This window comes from Saccostrea echinata, unplaced genomic scaffold, assembly GCF_033153115.1.
Source record: "Saccostrea echinata isolate AGI-Se365-2 ecotype Australia unplaced genomic scaffold, CSIRO_AGI_Sech_v1 ptg000033l, whole genome shotgun sequence".
NCBI classification, from domain to species: domain Eukaryota; kingdom Metazoa; phylum Mollusca; class Bivalvia; order Ostreida; family Ostreidae; genus Saccostrea; species Saccostrea echinata.
In genome coordinates this window covers 16,257,917-16,266,797 of record NW_026889782.1, presented here as the reverse complement: position 1 = coordinate 16,266,797, position 8,881 = coordinate 16,257,917, and the positions used below count along the sequence as shown (strand labels likewise).

At 32.9% G+C, this 8,881-nt stretch overlaps 1 pseudogene; it reads right to left on the bottom strand.

Annotated features, from left to right (window-relative positions):
* Positions 1-223: 223 nt before the first annotated feature.
* Positions 224-841, bottom strand: LOC133198192 (uncharacterized; annotated as a pseudogene).
* Positions 842-8,881: the final 8,040 nt, after the last annotated feature.

Here is an 8,881-nt window from a genome sequence, read left to right as displayed (position 1 = left end):
TTTTACAATGGACCTGTACCTGTGCATTCAACTTGAATCATTCAGGTTATGTTATACCAGAAATACTAAAAAGGAATTTATATTAAATACATTACATAAAATCTCGTGACTGTGCATAATGCCTTTATACTCTGATTTTTTAAAAAAAAAGTGTCAGCTAAAATAGAAAACGTATAATTATCAACATTTAAACAATTGTTGCATAATTAAATGTTCTCAATTCTCAGAACAGTGTTTTTTTCTTTCTTTCCACTTTCTGGATATTTTGGATCTTTTCTCTCAAATCTTTGCGGTTAAAGGATGGGAATTTTTCATATATGATCTCTTCCATCAATCTAATTTTATCCTGATCCAGTGGAGGTCTAGGTCCTCCTTCCCCACATTTGAATGTTTTCTTCCCAGAAATTGATGAACTTCTAATTTCATCCAGGGTAAACAGTTGCTTCAATAGAAAATTGACAGTTTTTGGGGCATCAAACATACCTTTTATGCCACTTTTCAGTAGTTTTTTCTTACGTCTGACCCACTCAACTGATCTGAATCAGTTTCATTAGGTGCGTTTTTCTCCAATTCATTCACTCGTTTTTTCAGCCGTTTAACATCTTTCTTCAGGTTTTCAACCTCACTCTCCAAACGCTCCAATTTTCTCTTCTCCCTAAAGGGAATATTTGTTTGGAAATAATATAAATTCAAAACATACATAGAGAAGAAGGATTTTTTTTTTCCGAAAGAAGGAGGGTACAAAGTGACATTGGAGGCCAGGAGAGTCTCAAAAATATATATATATATATATATATATATATAAAGGATATTACCTGCTCTTTTTTATGGACTTTTCCATGCCCCTGCGAAGAGTGAAGGCATCAGAGTCATTGTTCTCATCTGTTTAAAAAAAATTTAAAATTTGATTCTAGTTTCACTTTCAGATCAAGGTTCAGATTACTTTCAATCAAATATTCCACTATTCAGGAAAAGAACTCTTATAAGATTTTTTTTTCTGATCAATACAAAATATTCAAAACAAATATTCCACAAATTGAAAATAATTAAACACTCATTTTTCTTACCAGATGTAAACAAACTGTCTAAAGTAGCATCAGTGCTTGCTAAAGCAGGGCCTGTTTGTGTTGAGGGGCTATTGGATAGGCTACTTGGAGTTCCCTGTGGGGCTGCTGTACTACAAAAAGGTTCTTCGGGTGTTGAAAAGCTATAAGAAGGTGCTCTAGGAGTTCCCTGTGGGATAGCTGTACCACTGGAAGTATCTTTGGATGTTGGAGGGTGATGAGATGATCCTTTTCCTTGTGGGGTTACTGTACCACTAGAAGGCTCTTTGGATGTTGGAGGGCAATGAGATGATCCTTTTCCTTGCGGGGTAACTGTACCACTGGAAGTCTCTTTGGATGTTGGAGGGCGATGAGATGATCCTTTTCCCTGTGGGGTAACTGTACCATTGGAAGTCTCTTTGGATGTTGGAGGGCGATGAGATGATCCTTTTCCTGTGGGGAAACTGTACCAATGAAAGTCTCTTTGGATGTTGGAGGGCGATGAGATGATCCTTTTCCTTGCGGGGTAACTGTACCACTGGAAGTCTCTTTGGATGTTGGGGGGTGATGAGATGATCCTTTTCCTTGTGGGGTAACTGTACCACTGGAAGGCTCTTTGGATGTTGGAGGGCGATGAGATGATCCTTTTCCCTGTGTGGTAACTGTACCACTGGAAGTCTCTTTGGATGTTGGAGGGCGATGAGATGATCCTTTTCCCTGTGGGGTAACTGTACCACTAGAAGGCCCTTTGGGTGTTGATGAGCAAGGAGATGGTCCTTTTCCCTTTTTTGGTGTAATCCTCACATTTTGATGAGAAATTGGTGCTGGCACTATGAAGAAAAGAATTAATTTAAATATAACAGCTGGATAAATGTTGTTCATTCTGCATGAAACAAGAATGATTGATTGATTGTATGTTGTTTTACGTCCCATTCGAGAAACAAGAATGTGATTAAGGACTAAAAATAGATACAATATGATGGTGATATCAGATATATTGGATCTAGGTTTTTGTTGTCAAAAGCTTCCTTGACAGCTAAAAACCTGGATTTTTGCTTGAATTAGGTGTATATTAGAGAACTTTATTACCTGTTTTGGGTGTTGATGAGCAAGGAGATTGTCCTGTTCCCTTTTTTGGTGTAATCCTCACATTTTGATGAAAATTGGTGCCGGCACTATGAAGAAAAAAATTAATTTAAATCTAAGAGCTGGATAATATGTTAATTTTTGTCGGCATTTTTAATAATTTACTTTAAATGGGTTCGTTATTACATACATACATGTTATTTTCAATGAATATGTTTTATTCCTCAGGGATCGACATTAACGGTTGTCCGATTGCCTGGGACAAGTAAATTCTCAGTTCGGACAAGTGAAACTGTCAACTTACTTGTCCGATTGGGCAAGTGAATTTTTCTGATAGAAATGTATACTGGTATCTAGTTTACATTAATTATAAATAAAACAATAGATTAAACACTTGATTTCCGCTCCCTTGGATTTCTTGATTATATCGTTCATTAAAAATCGGGTTCGTTATTCTTTTTTTATTTCCTGTTAAATACGCTCTGCGTATTACAACTTTGTTAACTTCTTAATTCATTCACACTGACAGAATATAACATGACCTTTCCTGATCAAGATGTGTATGTTTCAAAGCAACTATCTTCCTTAGCGTTGCATCAATCAAAATTCACAAAACAAAACGATTCTACCCAAAATGATTTTTTATTAAAAAGGAAATGGATGGTTATTGATGCCTTGCAGTGTGTGTTTACAGATTAAATTGACAAGGAAATTGGTAGCATACATTTATGTCCAAACATACCATCTACATTTTTTCAGGTACCTCAACTTGCCAGATTGACAGTAGTGTATCTGTTCACACTTTTTCTTATCATATTATTTACGGCAATAAATTATTTTCCTATTTGGGCAACCAAGTTTTGCATTCGGACAAGTCAAAATTTGAGATCTGAAAGTTAACGTCTATCCCTATTCCTATAGCAACATTTCAACTTAAGTTTAAAGTACAAAAAAAAAAAGAAAGAAAAGAAAAATCAAAAACTATAGACCATGATTTGAACAACGTTCCTCAAGAAAGGTTTAAATACTTCAAAACAGTTTCTCGCTGACAACTACACTATGCAGTCACTTATATATGTCATTTGTATAGCACATTATGTACGCATATGGATTGGCTTAATCCCCCCACTTTCTTTGATATTAAGTATTGATTGTGCTACTTATGACTGTTAAATTGAAATAATACATTCTGTATAAAATTTTACTTGTATTTGATTAAGCATGTAAGTAATCTTCTTGTAAATGCAAACAATTACTAAGATCTGTATGAAACTATAGGACCAATATGTATTTGAAGTTCAGGTATCAACAGAATACTGATACTCTGTAAAAAAAAAAGATAAGTATTGATATATATTGATTCACCCCTACTGAGGGCTATCATCTAATCCACAGAAGTCAACATACCAGTCTTCATGAAAACTCACTGGTCCAAAGACCGAGGCCAGTGAATTTTGATGTCGGGTCAGTGAAAATCAAAATTCAAGAAGTCTGATGGGCTTGTTGATTCTCAAAGTCATACACAGTCAAAATATATTTAACCTGTCTTACTTGCGTAAATTTCATTAATATATTAAATAAAAAGTACAATCGTGTTGGTGCATCGTATAATTATACGTAACATGGATGTATTACGCTATATACTGAACTCTCAACAACCGGAACAAACTAGTAACTATTAACTAGTACGTAAAATGTGTTAGTATCCTATGAACAACTTATTGAAACACCAAAAAGGGCAAAAAATGGCGGCGTTTCTAAAGTTGAAGTACTTAAACATATTCATTCAAGCATGTATTAATTTATAATTATATATTCATTTTTTTTAATCAAGGGGGCTAATAAAATTTTTGGTGGGCCAGTAAAACTATAAAGTTCACTGGTCTTACTGGCCAGTAAGCTTGAAAAGTTTCCAGGAAGACTGACATACAGGGATAGACATTAGCTTTCAGATTCACTTGCCTGAAGGGCAACTTTAACTTGTCCAAATTCAAAACTTGGTTGCCCAAAATTAGGAAAGAAGAAAATAACTTAATTTTCTAAGTACTGTAAACTAGTAAATATTATGATTAGAAAAAGTGTGACCAGATACACTATGTAAATTTTAAAAGTTGAGGTACCTGACGAAAATTTCAATCCCACGTTTGTACATATATACCACTACCCTTGTCAATTTAATCTGTAAACATGAACTGCAACGCAGCCATTACTTGAAAACCCTGTTTCCTTTATAATAAATTTCAGATTTTTAAAAATTATTCGCGATGGGATCTTTTTGTGAATTTTGATTTTCAGTGATAACTGTGAAGCTGTGGATGCTAACAAAGATAACTGCTACAAAAAATACATATCTTGATCAGGATACGTTGCGTTACTTATACTCTGTGAATGAATAAATAAATGAATTTCGATTAAGTAGGTTATAAAGTTGTTAAGCATAGACATCACGAAAGAAAACAGAATAACAAACCTGATTTTTAAATGATCGGTATTTAGCCGCTACCCAGGGATTCCAAATGCTAAAACAATGTCAGTCACGTATCTGACGAAAATCAAGTCTTCAATTTATTGTTTTATTTATAAATCAATGTAAACTAGATAACAATATACATTTCTTTCTGACAAAAAATTTCACTTGCCCGGTTGGTCAAGTAAGTTGACAGTTTCACTTGCCCGAACTGAGAATTTACTTGTCCCGGGCAATCAGACAACCATTAATGTCCATCCCTGACATTATACCAGCTGCAATAATGTAGCCCTCTCCAATTTTGTTTTTTAGGAAGGGGGGCTTAAACTCCTTAGGATCTCCGTAATGGTACAGGTGCTGGAGTGATTCTGACTCCTGCACAGAGTTGGGCTCAAATATCAGTAAATTGCTATCTTTCTTAACATTACCTGAACTCAAAAAAATTAGTTTATACAAGACATGAATATGCTGAATATTATCCATATATTGATTCTTTTATTTCAACATCACAACTTGCCATTTTCACTGACCTTGATCAATTTTATTTTGGGACAGCCAATAGGAATTTGGGATCTTAGGGAGCAGGTCTATTTAGGAATTCCCTTTTTTAAGCATAAATACTGATGTTTATAAAACCCCATGGAATGCACTTATTTATCAATGTATACCCAGATACCTTACAACACAAACATTTACTTTATCAAGCCTTTTTAAATTTCAAGTGGAAGTCTCTGTACATCACACGAGAACTGTCATGGCTGCTGTAAACACACAGTTTAATTTTAACTTTAGCGTATAAAGGGCTAGGTTGTTGATGGTGAAGTAAAAATCAATTTTATTTGAAGTTGAATGTAAAAGTTAAATTTATATGGCGTGCAGTACTAGTTGCCTGTATCCAAGAAATACATCTGCACTATTTATAGGCATTACGGATATCCTGTGGAATTGTAGCCCTCTCCAGAAAACATCAGATATAAAATATCGGAGAGGGCTACATTATTGAAGCTAAGTAACATAATTTACAAACATGCATCATTTCCTCTTGATCTACGAAGGCGTTCACAAGTTCTCTAAATACTGTATATTAAAATTCATATCATATTTTAAACAGTTGTTTGAAAAGTAATACATATAGGATTGTCTTCCATACACATACCTTCTTCTCTATCTTGACTTGCACAGAATCTATGTTTTAAGGTTTTGTCAAAGGTCAAGATGTCTAAAAATTTATTTTTACAATAGCTCGAAAACTATGTGGTTTGTAAAGTTAAAAGTTGTTCAGTTTATAAATATATCATTGATTAACAGATAGAAAGTATCACTTGAAAACAAATACTTAAAAAAATATTTTTAGAGGAAAAAAATGCAAAAAATTTGCACATTTTAAAAAAAAAAATGCACCTGCTTAATTCTGTACTTTTAGTGAAAACCATCATTGCAGAAATAATATATGTTTATCAATGAAGGGCAAGTTAGACGTGAATGGTCTCTTAAAGGCTGTTATTGAAAGCATGAGATGTATAAAACAAGACCCCTATAAAATCCGCCATTTGCAATGTACTTTCGGTTTCAAATCTTAACATTTGGACAAAATAAACAGGGAAATGACCAGAGGTCATCGAAGTCCAACTTGCCCTTCATTGATAAACATATATTATTTCTGCAATGATGGTTTTCACTAGAAGTACAGAATTAAGAAGGTGCATTTTTTGAAAATATATGCATTTTTTAAAAAGATTTTTTCTCGATAAATACTTTTTTAAGGTATTTGTTATCAAGTGATACTTTCTATCTGTTAATCAATGATATATTTATAAACTGTAAAAGTTTTAACTTTATAAACCACGTAGTTTTGGAGCTATTGTAAAAATAAATTTTTGGACATGTTGACCTTTGACAAAACCTTAAAAGGCCTTTCTTTTTCATATCCTCCAAGTATTTTCTGTCTTCTAAAAAAATTGCAACAATGAATTACATGTATACAAAGCCAGGAATTGCTGAATCACAGGGAAAATCTAAAAGACCAATGTTAAATGACGGAAGTTTAAAAACCCTAAACAACAAAGGCTATTATGAAACAAAAAATGTTTTTTTCCCTCCAAAAAATGGCGACCAAGGGACAAAAGTTTTGGAGAATGTAGATATTCAACTAATTTTGTTGTCCTTTTTATAACTCTATTAAACGTTTTACCCCTACCCTAAATAAGTATTAACTAATGTATTATATATTAACATAAAAATATAGATAAATATTAATAACTAGATAAAATGTTACGAGAAGCCTTAAAATAGAGGTCTTTTGCTTAAGCTCAAACGAACTTTAACATTGAATAAACGTATTTTTTTTTATCTCATTGAATTAAAATAAAAATGAATTTTACCTGTTTATACCAAGGACAAATAAATAAACACACACAGATCTGTTTCATATGATTTTCATATGATAATTCTCAAAGTATGCATATGATTCTCATATGCAGACTCTTTCATATATGTATCATATGTATATTGCTTCATATGATTTACATATGCGTAAACATATGATCCACATATGATTTGCCACATATGATACTCATATGATTGAATATACATATGAATCTCATATGATCCTCATATAATCCTCATATGAAGGGGAATGCATATGTGGATCATATGTGGCGAAATTGCCTATGTAAAATATGGTCGTTATTCTGTAATGATAATACCAGTACCTGGTACTTGTTTTTTAAAATGTTTTATTACCTATTTATTTAATAGTTTCTAGAACCCTTTATGTCTTTAATCTTTATTGAAAGGGAAATAAGATATGGTATGCATGCAAATTACCAATATCAATTGATTAGATGTTAGATGTTCTATTTTAGATATGCATTAGGTTTTAGAGGTTCAAACAGATGTTTTCCAGACTGAGAATAACAACAATACTAGGAAATATGAAGGTGATGACAATCAGTTGTGTATGAATGATGATAAATCTGATGAATATTATTCTAGTGTGGATGGTCATGAAAATAACTTCATCTCCTCATCGGATGAAAGAGAATTTTCAGATTCCTCAGAGTCAGACTCTTCATTTTCTTGTGACGCTGATGAACTTGAAGACAAAGTTGACTATGAAGATGTTGAAATGATGTTGTTGTCTTGTTTCTTAAGGAACAATTTTTTTGCTAGTTCGAGTAAGGATATTTTATCAACTATGAAGAAGGCATTCCCAGACTGTAGACCATTGCAAGAACTACAGTATGATAATTTGTGGAAACACCTGAATGCAGATTATGCATATGAAGTACATTATTGTGAAAAATGTTTCCACATTTTCCCTGACAATCAGGAAGTGACAACTTGCAGACAGTGTGACAGTCCTAGATACAAGCATGGGATGAATGGATCCCAACTTCCTCGTGCTAGTTTTGTTTTTGCAAACATGAAAACACAGTTAAAAAATTTATTGCAGTCTCCAGGTATGAAAATCTTATTCTAGTGTTATGTATACCAACATTTATATATACATAAACCTTATGGTATGCATGCATGTATTAATAGATTATTTGTACAGGGTTCTCCATATCTTCAAATTTAACCTTGGAAGAATCTGCAAATTGAAAAACAAAAGCGCTAATGGGCAATTGACCATCTAGGCTTCAGGAAAGCAACAGGTTTATTATAAAATCAATCACAATAAAAAATGCATGCAGCAACCAATAATGGTATATCTTTATTTATCATTATCTATATATATATTAATTTAACATTTGTAGATTTGTGGGTAGATTTAGATGACATACACATGCATAGACTGTCCTTTCTGACATATTTTATTAACAGTAAACATGGTAAAACACATTGTTGAGAACCCTGTTTTTATGCAATTTTGTGCTAACCATGTATGAAAGCCATAATAAAAAAGATCCTAGATTTTCATCCCTGCCTGCCCTCTTTTTTTAAATTTCTGTTTTCCTTCATAATTCTGATGAGGATCGGTATTCAACTTACGTTTTATATCCTGCAAATGTCAGCTTGATTTTGACAGCTGACAAGATGGTTATTGCTGTAATATGTATTAAACAAGGATCATTGGTTGTGAAAGATTGGTGATGATGTGTAGTAAGTGGTATACCTGTTTAAATTGACCTCTAACTATGACTTTTATTCAGACATAATAGATAATTCTGCACTGATTGATCAGATTAACAAAAAATCTGTACAATAGAAAAAATAAAAAATATAAAATAAAATCCGCCCACCCGCCTCGATTTTTCAAAAAAATTGGATGAGAATCGGGGAA